Consider the following 15,185-nt stretch of genomic DNA (forward strand, 5'->3'; position numbering starts at 1 on the left):
GAAGAAACCTAAGGTTAAATGATAATTGACTCTAGATAATACAACTAGTATCACACAGGAGGTGTATGGATTAGGTTTCCTAGTTGCTAGAGTTCTCCCTTATATAGTCTTTAAATCAGGGTTTGCAATCAATGTTAGCTTGGTAACAAAGCATTCAATATTCACCGTTAGATGAAAACCTAATTAAATTCAAGCTAATATCTTTCAACCGTTAGATCTAAAACTTAGCTTGTTACACACAAATGAAATGCACGACTTTAGGTTTGTGTAACCGTACCCAAACATGTACATTTGTTGGTTCAACAGTAGTTAACCAAATGGTTAGCCATATGAGCACTTTTATATCAACCATATTCTTCTTCACCATAACTAGTTTAAATGACTCAAATGAACTAGTTAGAGTGTCGTTCAATTGTATAAATCTTATGTAACTACACAAGACACAATTGAAGCAAAAACGATTTGATTCACTCGAATCTATTCATGAACTTTATAGCCACAGTTTGCAATTTGCATTCCTTAGTTAATATAAATATAAGTTCACAAATAATCTTCTTTAGATATAACCAACTCAAGTTCGCGGACTTAAGTTCTCGGAAGGAGTTCACAAACTCCAGCAGATATTCTCGGGAAGAGAACCTCCGCCAGTTCGCGGACTGAGTTCGTGGACTGAGCTCACAGCTCTTGTTCTGGTTTTCCTGATCAAAAAAGTACGCATACTTTGGTTCAAGGAATAAGGACTTATACATATATGTGTTGCCACACAATGCTTATATCCAAAAATGGTTATGTAATCTAAACTCTCATTTCAATCATTGAAACACTCTTAGAGGACGTTATATAGTTGTTATTTACAAACCATTTTTCGTCAAAGCCATTTCCAAAGTGATTGAAACATAACATGAATTTCTTCACTAGGTAAATATGAACTTGGACAAAGAGAAAGCTTACCAACACATATTTCGAGAAATAGATAGGCGAGATAAACTCGGCTCGAAATAGTAAATATGTATAATCAAAGTCTATATAGCAAAACGACTTTTGTCTCAATATAGGAGATAGAGTAGATAGACTTTTGAGTGATAGATAAGTTCAATTCTCCACATACCTTTTAGTCGATGAAGTTCCACCAGTTCCTTGAGTAGTTCTTCGTCTTGTATGATGATCTCCATGGAGTTCTTGAGCTCAACTACAGTTTATATCCTGGTCCGAGACTTATCTATAGTAGACTAGAAATCAAGACTTATAGTTTTGATCACTAACATTGACAAACATGCTTGAGATAGCAACGCATGCGAGTTCGACCGAGCAATGCTCTAACAAGTACCTTTTGTCTCTGTATCCCAGCAGGACTCTACGCACTTGATTCCCTTAGATGATCTCACCCACAACTAAGAGTTGTTACGACCCAAAGTCGAAAACTTATAAAACAATCCGTCTTCCACATAAAAGTCTTTTCAGATAGATAAATTTGTCTCGCACCGAAATACCTATGAAGTTTGTCCCGTCTTATGATAAATCAAGATGCACAAGAACCAATTGATAATCTGGAACTATATTCTTGAAGAACATCCTAGAAATATTAATCACCTCACAATAACTTAACTATATATATGGTAGTAGAAGAATTTATTGTGGAATCACAAAGAATGAAACGAAGCGCTTTGTGATTACTTTTTATATCTTACCTATCGGAGATAAATCTCAAGAAAATCTTAGAGAAGATAGTACTAAATACGATAGAACAAGCAAGATCAGGATATGCAACTACAAAGAAAATAGTTGATCTGGCTTCAAAATCTTAATGAAGTCTTTAAGTCATTAACCTATAATGATTTTAGAAAAAATCTAGGTTAAAGGAGAATAGACTCTAGTCGCAACTAGTATCACACAGGAGGTGTGGGGATTAGGTTTCCCAGTTGCTAGAGTTCTCCCTTATATAGCCTTTCAAATCAGGGTTTGCTAAGCTAGCTTAGAAACAAAGCATTCCATATTCACCGTTAGATGAAAATCTGATTTTAGATACAAGCTAAGTTTGCTTGGAACCAAAGCAATATATCTCCACCGTTAGATGGTCTTAGCTTGTCGCACACAAATGAAATATACTTTTATTTAGATATGGGTAACCGTACCTAAACATGTATATTGAGTTGGCTCAATAATAGTTAACCAAAGTTAGCCATATGAACACTTTTTCCTTAACCACATTCATCTAACACATATAGATCAACTATGATGATCAATCAATCATGAAAGATAATCAAATGAATCTAATTGTGTTTCGTAGAGTTGTTCAATTTTCAACAATCAGATAAAAGTATATATGATCCAATTGAAGAAAAATTGGATTGATTCGTAATCGTACAAAGTACTTATAAAAGAATCATTTCTTTCTCATTTCAAACTCCCTTCCAAGAGAAACTTGAAAATCTTTTGCAAGTTTCTCAGAGATTGATCCGTATATGATATCATCTACATATACCTGAGAAATAACAACATCCTTCCACTCCATTTAGTGAAAAATGTTTTATTAGCACCACCTCTCGAAAAATCTTTCCTAAGAAGAGAAGTAGTTAGTTTTTCGAACCAGGCACGAGGTACTTGATTTAATCCAAATAATGCCTTTCTGAGCCTTAAGACATGATCTGGAAATTCTGAACTTTCAAATCCTTTAGGTTGAGAAACATTGACCTCTTCCTTTAAGCATCCATTTAAGAATGCGTATTTTACGTCCATTTGAAATAGATTAATCTTGAGAAAACAAGCATGAGCTAAAAGTAGTCTAATGGACCCAAGGCGTGCTACAGGGATAAATGTTTCGTCAAAATCGATACCTTCAATCTGTGAGTATCCATGAGCGACAATTCTACCTTTGTTTCTGACAATTGCATATACGGGTATGTAAACTTAGTTTCCGGACCTGAATCATACCAACACAGTTTGTACACTAAGTACGCATACTGTGATGTTTTCCAGACACGGGTTTTAGTTCTAAACTCCCATTTAAACCATTGAAACATTCTTAGAAGACGACAATGGCTGTCTTACACAAACCATCGGATAATAAGCAATTTTCAAGTGATCGAATGATTAACACGAAACTTTCCAAGTCGACATCAAATGACAGTCTCACACAAATCATGTAAGATGTTTCAAGGCAAATTCCACATGATCATCTTTTGAATTATTATTTAGTTTCCAACAAATAAATTGTTTCCAACTAAACTAATCAAGGATAATGATGAATGTGTCTAAAGAAAAAGCTACCAACACATATTTCGAGAAATAGATAAGCGAGTTATACTCAGCTCGAAATAACAAATATGTATGATATGAAATTCTATATTGCTATGCGACTTTCGTCTCAATAAGAGATAATAGAATAAAATAGACTTCTGAGCGATAGATAAGCTTTAGTCTCCACATACCTTTTGTTGATGAAGTTCCTTCAAACGTTCTTCAGTAGATCTTCGTCTTCAGTTGTAAGCGTCGTGAAGTCAAAAGCTCAACTACACAATATATCCTAGTCCGAAACTCCTATAAATAGACTAGAAATCAAGACTATAGTTTTGATCAACTAAACTTGACAAACAAGCTTGAGATATAAATGCTTGCGAGCTCGACCGAGCAGTGCTCTAACAGTACCTGCACACAAAAACTTCAATCCTCTTGTGATCAATCACGCACAGGACGGAGTCTGTTAACAATAGATTATCACAAGATGTCTTTAGATATAACAACATTTTTAAACATCTCGTTGATACTTTGATCTAGTTTGAGTGACCTTTATGTCAAAAGAGACGGCTCCCAAGAATACTCAAACTAGGTGCAATCAAAGTTTCAACAACCGTTAGTCAATCAAAGCAATAATCTAAAACTAAAATGACAATCAATTATCTAGTTTCCCACCAGCGGTATTCGTAGAGCTTCTTGATCCCACAGAAGTCTTTAAACGAGGGGTCGTAAGAGATTTCGCCTAATTAGGGTACTTTCCTATCTGGATAGACGGCTCCCCCAGAAACAACACGAATGAAGTTTGCCTGGCTCTTAGGACAATTCCTATGAAAATGAACAAATTATTTTTCCTGTTGAGCCAGGTGGATGGGCAAACTTCGTTTTGCACTATGGAAAAAGCAGTGGGCGGTTGATCATCAAGCGCGAGGACGAAGACCATCTGACGGTGGATGATCAATACTCGCCCACTGAATCATTCTTTCATTACAAGTACAGAATAATACATTACTTAACTTATTATAATATTAGATTCTATATAATATTATTTTATAATCCACATATAATAGTCGTTTTCCCCTACTTTTGAGTTCTTAACTCTAATGTTTTCTAAACTAATGATTGTTGGCCCCCACTTTTCAATATACTACTATCATTTTTTATATCTTCTACCTATAATAAAATGTACAAAAAATTAATCATTATGACAAATTCAGCCGCGAGCGAATCTTAGGCAGTCGAGCATGAGAAACTGATCCACTGGCGAGTGTGGCTCAATTGCCCGGTGTTCCATCAAGCGCGCCTGCTCTTCTATCTCACTCAAAAAACCAACAAATTTTTTGGTTTGTCCATTCGTTTTTCATGTTTGTTGAGTCCATAGTGGGATCGAAATGAACAAACTTCATGTTTGTTGAGTTCATAGGAACTGCGTTATTAGGATAGTTTGATAGAAATGAAAAAAATATTTATAGACCAAGGTTGTTTGGACAACAAGGAAATTCCAAAACCTAAAATATTCTCAAGATATGAAATAAGTACTAATTTCGGTTTTCCTATTTACAATTAATGTCAAACAATATTTCCGAAATCTCACATTAAAAAACTTCCAATATTAGTTTAGCACATTACTAATATTCCTTTTTCTAGAGCTATGCTTTATTAAAACACATAGAATCCAAAATATTAATTAAAAGATTCTCAAATTTTGGTTTGTGATCACCTTGAATATCAAGAAATATCTCTGAACAATTATGAATAGAATTGTGCATATATTTAAATTATGTCGACATCCATAACTTTCCTATCTTAGCAAACCCTAATTCCAAACTCACACAAAACCATGAAGTAATATGTGAACTTGATATTCAGTTTTGCCTTTGGGACCGGTTCTACCATGACACCTAACATGGGTTAAGTTTTGGTTCTACCAAGTCTCCAACATAGGTAAGGATCGGTTCCACCATGTTTCCTAACATAAGTTAATAAATTGGTCATACCAAGTTCCCAAAATGGCTAGGGATCGGTTTCATCATGGTTCCAAACATAAGTTAAGAATTGGTCATACCAACTTCACAATATAGGTAAGGACCGATCCTACCTAGACTCTCAACATAATTTAAGAATCGGTTATACCATCTTCCCAAGATAGGTAAGGATCCGTTCTACCTAGATTCTAAACATAAGTTTAAGAATCGGTTATACCATATATCCTACCATAGTTATGATTCAGTCATAAAATATACTCATGAGAAACCAGACCAACATACCTATTCATTCCTTTCGATAACGAAGCAAGTTCTTATATATACTTCTTTTAAACAAATGTTATAAAACATTTCTTCCTTAGATGAAATCACACCTACATCCTATACACAAAATCGAGTAACAAGTTACATAGATTATGTTGATGTGACACTTACGAAGTTCAAACGATAAGTGTTTTACTTTGTAATTCAATATACTTCCTTGACACTTTGATCGTAATAATATGACCAAGTCTAATACTAGAGTTTCATAAATATACAACTTCGCATGTTATGTTTTCAATCAAAAGCGATTTAAAAGATACCTTTGAAAACATGTTCAAGTCAATATTACTAACCTCAAGTGGAAGGATGATGTCTTCATTGGAGTCGTTGCTTCTTCAATTCTTCGGGTCTTCAGAGTAATACCTGTAAGTCTCAATATTCCTAGACTTTCTAGTCTAACCTAAACGAAGGTGACTCTAGTAATTAATCAAGCGAATTTATATGAGTTTTGATACTAAAATATGACAGTCAACCTTGAAAAACCAACGCTTGGTGGGTTCAACCGAGCTATGCTCTAAAAACTTCTTATAGAGATACCAAATTCTTGAGTTATTTTTGGATGCATTTGGGAACTACTTTACAGTTCAGTATTACTTCTCATCCTCAAACAGATGGACAAACTGAAGTGGTCAATCGTTCTTTGGGAAATTTGATTAGAGGTAAATATGTTGATAACAACAAACAGTGTGTTACTTTCCTACCTCATATGGAGTTTGCATTTAACACTTCGGCAAATAGATCTACTGGTCAGACTCAATTTGAAATTGTTTACTCTAAGGTCCCTAATCATGTTTTAGACTTGGTAGTACTTCCTAAGTTACATAATTCCAATGTCAAGGCTGATAAATTATTAGAACAAGCTTCCTAGCTTCATCATGAAGTGAAATCAAAACTTGAGGATCCTAACGCCAAGTACAAGGATGCTGCAGATATGCATAAGCGATTCAAGATATTTTAGGAGGGAGAGCTAGTCATGACTCATCTCCGTAAAGAAAGATTTCCAGTGCGGACTTATAACAAGACCAAAATGAAGAAGTACGATCCTTTTAAAGTTTTAAGGAAGACCGGTGACAATGCTTATGTGATTGATCTACCAAAAGATTGGAATATCTCTAATGTGTTCAATGTCCAAGAGATTTTCACCTTATATGGTGATAATGAACTCTTACTTATTACAGCTAACATAGAGACGATTTATTTTCAAGAATAGGGGATTGATGCAGTACATCCCAATCAATTGAAGACATAGCTTACAAGCAACCTTTGTTTTCCCTGTTTCATATTTTACGTACTTCTCTTTATAGTTTTATTCTTAGTTTAGGTTATTTATTTCTAGTTAACTTCTTATTTTAGTTCCTAGTTAGTTATCTAAAGCCTATATATACCAGTAGAGTTTGTTTAGAAAAGACACACTTTTTACATCTAAATATATTGATTATAATCTTCTTAAACCTTTGTTCACTTTCGGTTCAATTTTTAATCTTTCTATTCGAAACTCTGCAATCTTCGTATTTCCTTCTTCTTATAGTTCTACACTGCAAAAATATTACATTAGAAATATTTAAATTAAATTATATCCATAAACTACTCATTAGCCTGACCATTTTCTCCATGGCCAAAGATCCATTTGCACGTGATTTCCATATCAAAAGTGACGTAAAACATATAAGTGATTGTGCCTGTTTGAGACTGACTTGTTGGTTGAGTCTCTTCAGAATCGTCATAACCTTGAAAAGCAACGGGATTGCGTATGGGACATGATACAAATCTTGAAAATGCGTGAAGTTGAAATGCTTAAGCTTGATGAAATGGTTGAAATACTGATGTGGCTGAGTCAATTGGGGTAAACAGAGTTTTTTGCCTAACTGCTTCAATGTTCATACCGCCACTAGGAGTCATAATGTTAGTTGAAAATTGGTTAAACAAACGTCCAAGAGTTATATCTATGAAAATGTCTTCATCACCTTCACATACTAGTATCTAACATTTTATTTGGAGTAGAACTTTCTAGTATATTCTGCATATAACGAATTCTCAAATTACTTCATCACTTCCACGACTTCCACAACTTCGCTGACTTGATCCACGAGGACTCGTACACCACCACCAGGACTCATACCTCTACCACCATGAGTTGAGAGCACACTAGGACTCGTCCCTCTACCACCATGATTTGGAATTGTACCACCATGACCGGAATATCCTGGAATCGTCTCAAACATCATGCTTTTCCTCATTCTTTGCATCTGAGTCAAGTAAAATTTCTGAAATCATGATAATCGTTCAACTGGTTCTGATACTGCTCCGGTGTAACATCTATCCCCTATATGAATAAGTTAGTTCAAATGCACTAGGAACAAACAGCTGAGTAACAATATCTCCATATATAGATACAGTCTGTACGTCCCAAGAAAATGGTGGCATAGTCGACGATGACCCGCTTGCGTAGGATATGAAAATGCGTCACCCGTCTCTGGTGGAGGTTGGGAAGGAAGAAATTCATCACCAAGTGGAATCCTAAAAAGAACTGTTGGTTTTGAAATCAGTACGCAAACCGAAAAAGTTCGGTATGTTCCGGAACATATATTTGTCTTAAGGGTATACATACCCGGTACTAGTACCATGTCAAATATAATCACGAACAAGGTTGAGTACACGTACTTTCCTTGTCGAATATTATCAGATGCACATAAAATTCTTTTACTGAGATAATTAGCATTTGAATAAATATTTAACAACACTATATAGACATGATTTATCACATTATAACCTATGATTGTGACTCAAACTTAAATTCTTAAGTGTTTATGAAAATGATTAAGCTTATAGTTTAGTTGGATAGTTTCGCCTAACCATCCATGAACAATGTCTTTGTACATAGTTCGGTTACGGTTGATGATAACCAGAGAGTATATCTTGATATGTCAATTATATTTCAAAGATTCATCTAACGGTGGATGTCAAGAGGTGTAAGGAACGCGACTGTTGATAAAGCGGGGGTACAACAACCACACCTAATATTTCGCTTAGCAATCTGTATGGACTAACTCCAATATACTTTTCAAGAGAATCAACTGGACTCAATCTTAATAAAGTATGTCAAAGAGTTAATCTCTCTTTCTCGATTCAATTCTTACTCAAGAAAATAGAAATCTGCGAGTCTAATTGAATACAAGAGAAATCACTTGAACGGTACCAAAGACCAATTGCTCAAGTGTCAATCAAGGTAAATCAACAACCAAAGGTTGGATATTCTAATTGATTGATTTAACGCACAACCCGTGATATTTCAATTAAATAACAAAATATAATGCGGAAAAGAAATAACACAGACACCAGAAGTTTTGTTAACGAGGAAACCGAAAACGCAGAAAAACCCTGGGACCTAGTCCAGATTGAACACACACTGTATCAAGCCGCTACAGATACTAGCCTACTACAAACTAACTTCGGTCTGGACTGTAGTTGAACCCCAATCAATCTCACACTGATCCAAGGTACAGTTGCGCTCCTTACGTCTCTGATCCCAGCAGGATACTACGCACTTGATTCCCTTAGCTGATCTCACCCACAACTAAGAGTTGCTACGACCCAAAGTCGAAGACTTTAATAAACAAATTTGTATCACATAGAAAAGTCTACGGTAATAGATAACTATGTCTCCCACATAAATACCTACGAGTTTTGTTCCGTATTTTGATAGATCAAGGTGAACATGAACCAATTGATAACCCATACTTATATTCCCGAAGAACAACCTAGAATTATCAATCGCCTCACAATAATCTTAATCGACGCGGCGAAAGAAGATATTGTGGAATCACAAACGATGAGACGAAGATGTTTGTGATTACTTTTATATTTTGCCATTGGAGATATCAATCTCAATCCAATCTTTACGATTATACTCATACGATAGAATCTGCAAGATCAGATCACACAACTACAAGAAAGTAGTATCGGTCTGGCTTCACAATCCCAATGAAGTCTTCAAGTCGTTAACCTACAGAGTCTCGAAGAAACCTAAGGTTAAAAGAGAATTGACTCTAGCTTATACAACTAGTATCACATAGGAGGTGTGGGGATTAGGTTTCCCAATTGCTAGAGTTCTCCTTTATACAGTCTTTCAAATCAGGGTTTTCAATCAATGTTAGCTTAGTAACAAAGCATTCAATATTCACCGTTAGATGAAAACCTGATTAGATTCAAGCTAATATCTTTCAACCGTTAGATCAAAAATTATCTTGTTACACACAAATGAAATGCACGATTTTAGGTTTGTGTAACAGTTCCCAAACATGTACATTTGTTGGTTCAACAATAGTTAACCAAATGGTTACCCATATGATTACTTTCATATCAACTATATTCTTCTTCACCATAACTAGTTCAAATGGATCAAAGGAACTAGTTTTAGAGTTGTTCAATTGCTTAGATATTATAGAAGTATACAAGACACAGTCGAAGCAAAAACGATTCGATTCACTCGAATCGATTCATCAAACTTTATAGCCACGGTTTGAAAACTTGCATTCCTTAGTCAATATAAATATAAGTTCACGAATAATCTTTTTTAGAAAATAACCAACCTAAATTCGCGGACTTAAGTACCCGGAATAAGTTTGTAAACAAGATCACAAAATCCAGCATATTTTCTCGGGACGAGAACCTCCGACAGTTCGCGGACTGAGTTTGCGGACTTGGTTCCGGTTTTCCTGACCATCAAAGTTCGCGGACTTTGGTTCAAGGAATAAGGACTTATGCATATGTATGAGTTACCACACAATGCTTATATCCAACAATGGTTATATCTTCTAAACTCTCATTTCAATCATTGAAACATTCTTAGAGGACGTTATATAGTTGTTGTTCACAAACTATTTTTCGTCAAAGCCATTTTCAAGTAATTGAAACATAAATATGACTTTCGTCACTAGGTAAAGATGAACTTGTCCAAAGAGAAAGCTTACCAACACATATTTCGATAAATTGATAAGTGAGATAAAGTCGGTTCGAAATAGCAAATGTTTATAATCATAGTCTATATAGTAAAACGACTTTTGTCTCAAGATAGGAGATAGAGTAGATAGAATTTTGAGTGATAGATAAGTTCAAGTGTCCACATACATTTAGTCGATGAAGTTCCACCAGTTCCTTGAGTAGTTCTTCGTCTTGTATGATGATCACCTTGGAGTTCTTGAGCTCAACTACAGTTTCTATCCTAGTCCGAGACTTAGCTATAGTAGACTAGAAATCAAGACTTATAGTTTTTATCACTAACATTGACAAACATGCTTGAGATAGCAACGCATGCGAGTTCGACCGAGCAGTGCTCTAAAAATCTCCCCCTTTGTCAATTTTAGTGACAAAACTGTTAATACATATGGAATACAAAAAAGATAAATAAAATTTTGTAGATTTTATTACACATGCCTAATCTTCAACATTACTCGAAATATTCGTCACTTCCAAGTACTCCAATGATTCCAAAGGTCGTAAGTTTAGCATCATCGTTGTTGAAATACGTAGCTATAACAATGAGAAAACAAGAATTCTCAATCATTGTTTTATAGTGTCATAGTATTATTATACAGTATCAAAGTTCAATTGTATCACAACTTCGACAACAATACTATGGTGATATGTATCACTCCTCCTTAGTCAATACTCCATCTCACATGGAAACCACTCCCCCTTACATAATGATCTGAAAACCATATGTATTTGTAGTGTGAACTACATATTAATTCTCCCCCTTTTTGTCAATAAAATTGGCAAAGGTACGAAAACGGGATCCTAATGAAATTTCCAAAGATACATTTCATGACCAAAAGGAAGCACATATCAACTTATTTAGATGCAATCATATAGCCGAAGCTAAATCCTTTCATCAAGGAGTTTATAAAGATACAAGATAACCCCTATAATATTCCATAGCCGCACTCCCCACAAATATTTGGCAATTAAGCACAAGTTCAATTAAGAACTCTCCCCCATAAAATGTCATTCCGAAAGAACAACAAGTGCGACCTTAATTTCAAGAGAAAAGAAGGATTTCTTTGGACATAAAAAATCATATACGAATATGAATTTGAATCCAAATAATACTCAATTAAATGAACCTTAATAGAACCCATGATTAATATAATCGGAAATGCTCAACATAAGAGAAATTACGGAGCCACACAGTATATACATAAAATATGGATCAGGGAAGATCAATACTGTGGAATAGACAAGGATTCATTCTATTTTCCATCACTATTTGCACAATGACATACAATAGACATAATCCTCGTAATCAAAATTTCATCCTATCTTCCATCAATAATGACATAATAGGCTTCAAACTTTTGTAATGTCAAAAGTTCATTCATTCTTTTATCAATACATGCATATCGACATATGAAAGACATAACTTTTGACAAGGTATGAGACAATCATATGTCACGGACGCAAACACACATATCCCATAACAAATTGCAATATATGAAACCATAAATATTAATACTGCAAAAATCATCTTCCAAACAAGTTTAGAGTTTAAACAAATAAACCTAAAACATGAAGATGAAAATGTTGGACATAGATATGTGTAATCACAATAATGGCTATTCCAAACTCTAGTTATTATTCTAAACAAAAACAATAAAATAAATTCTCAATAGAAGACTTACTAGTCGTTGTAGATCTTTCTCAGAGCATCTACCGAGAATTCCTTCTCATTATTGAAAACCCCATTGATTATGGGATCGTTCAATTCCTCTAAATCTTCAGAAATCTCTGTCAACTCACTAAGTTCTTTTTTTAAATCGCGCAAGGTGTTCTTGGTTAGAGACAACATTTGTTCATATTGAGTTATCTCTTCTAAAGATGAAACAATTTGAGATTTTAAATTGTTTCCTTTGTTGATGAAATCTTTCACCAAACCCCTGAAGTTATCATCAAGCTGATAAACAGATAAGAGGTAGTTAGAGGAAGAACCTTCTCCACTATTTGTAGCCTTCACTTTCTTCACCCCCGAGGAAGAGATTCCTTTACATAGATACACGTTAACTGCTTCGACTGCATCCCTGGTTGTGGTGCCTCTAGTTACAGGAGCAAAAATAAGAACAACTCATAAAAAGTTTTGAGAATAGACTTATGAACGTATAAACCATAGATGAATGTAGAACAAGTCTACAAACAGTTTTGAGAATAGACTTATGAACGTATAAACCATAGAAGAATGTAGAACAAGTCTTCCGTGATTAATGATTCATTATCTATAATATTAGGAGAATATTTTCTTAACAGAAATAAGAACAACTCATAAAAAAAAAAACCACTTGAGCTACATAAATGAAAACCTCATTTTCTCAAGTTAAAGATGAGGATGCAAATGTCACTGGTATTAGATAGTGACGTCGAGAGCCAAACACTCCCCTCTTTTACCACATAGTGGTTTATCAAGGTTGGTTGTATAAACAGATTTCCTACCTCTTCTGATTCTGGAAGCACTGGTTTTAGGAGAACCAAGTTGATTATCCATATTCATCTTTTGCATGTTCTTCTGCAGTTTGGCAATTCTTTTGTTGTTCCTTTTGAATCTCCAACACGTGCTTTGAACATGATTTGCATTTCCACAAAACGAGCAAATCAAGGATTATTTTTCTTGTAGACTTGCCTTCTGTTTGTCACAACCATCATCCTTTATTCTTCCTTGACCAATAGAACCAAAGAGTTTGACTATGCCAACAGCTTTGCCTTTAAATCCTAAAGCATTTGTGTTTCCAAAGGATTTCTGACCGAATAGCATTGCTAAAATTTTGTCAGAACTTCCAGATAATGTTTGTAGATCATCCTTAAGAGTATTAATCTCTTTTTCCTTTAGAGAAATGGTTCTGGTGAGTTTATCATTAAGACAGTCTATCTCAAGATTTTTCACCTGGATTGATGATTCCAATTTCTTCAATGAAGCTTTTAATTGAAGATTTTCTTGAAGAATCTAGCTGTTCAAGAATTCAAAAATCTCCGAGTCAGACTCAAATTCAGAATCAGAACTTGAATTCGTGGATGTTTCTGGTGTAAGAGCTGAGGGTTCATTACATCCATCAGACGTATCCAAGACGTTGACTCTTGAAGATTTTTCTTTAATTGAATCATCTGAAGCAAATGCTGACAAGAGACGTTTATCACATATATTGCTTCTTTTTACAAATTCTTTGATCCTTTCTGTTATTAGTGGTTTATCGAAACAACCATCAAGGGAACAACATTGATCATCCCAAGACAAGTTAGAGGCTTCACTTGTGTTGGTAACAACATTGAATGCAGACGTTGGAACATAATTTTGATCAAGAATTTTTTTAACTTTCCAACAAGAGTGTTTCTAGAAAGAGTATCAAGGTTATTTCCCTCGACGATAGCATGCTTTTTAGAATCGTATCTAGATGGCAGCGATATGAGAATTTGCATCACAATATCCTTATCAGGAGTGGTCTTACCCAATGCAAAAGATGCATTAACAATTTCAGACACTTTGTGATTAAACTCATCAAATGATTCATCATCTGCCATACGAAGGTTTTCCCAATCATAATTTAGGTTTTGAAGCCTAGCATCTTTCTCGCTGGTATTTCCTTCGAATACGGTTTCTAAGATATCCCAGGATTCTTTAGACTTCGTGCACATAGATACATAGTGTTGAAGATCTGGGGTAATGGCATGTATGATAGCATTTAAGCCGTCAGAATTTTTCTTTGCAGCAAGAACTTCTTCTGGACTATATCTACCAATATCCTGCGGTATTCCTACATCACATTCTATATTAACCGGAGGTTCATAGCCATTAACAGTACGTACCTATGTTTGAAAATCAGGAGCTTGAAGGAAAGCACGCATAGCAATTTTTCACTTGAGGTAGTTTGAGACATCGAACACTGGTGGTACGTTTATGGAGATAGAATTCCTATCCATAAAGTCAGATCGCTACAAAAACAGACTTGTAAGGTCTTTAAATGTGTTTTCCTGCTCTGATACCAATTGAAAAAGCGGGGGTACAACAACCACACCCAATATTTCTCTTAGTAATCCGTATGGACTAACTCCAATATACTTTCAAGAGAATCAACTAGACTCAATATTAATAAAGTATATCAAAGAGTTATATCTCTCTTTCTCGATTCAATTCATACTCAAGCAAATAAAAATCTGCGAGTCTAATTGAATACAAGAGAAATCACTTAAACGGTACCAAAGACCAATTGCTCAAGTGTCAATCAATGTAAATCAACAACCAAAGGTGGGATATTATAATTGATTGATTTAACGCACAACCTGTGATATTTCAATTATATAACAAAATATAACGCGGAAAAGAAATAACACAGACACCAGAAGTTTTGTTAACGAGGAAACCGCAAATGCAGAAAAACCCCGGGACCTAGTCCAGATTGACACACACTGTATTAATCCGCTACAGACACTGGATTACTACAAACTAACTTCGGTCTGGAGTGTAGTTGAACCCTAATAAATCTCAGACTGATCCAAGGTACAGTTGCGCTCCTTATGTCTCTGATCCCAACAGGATACTACGCACTTGATTTCCTTAGCTGATCTCACCCACAACTAAGAGTTGTTACGACCCAAAGTCGAAAACTT

Source organism: Papaver somniferum, chromosome 11 (genome assembly GCF_003573695.1).
Source record: "Papaver somniferum cultivar HN1 chromosome 11, ASM357369v1, whole genome shotgun sequence".
NCBI lineage: Eukaryota > Viridiplantae > Streptophyta > Magnoliopsida > Ranunculales > Papaveraceae > Papaver > Papaver somniferum.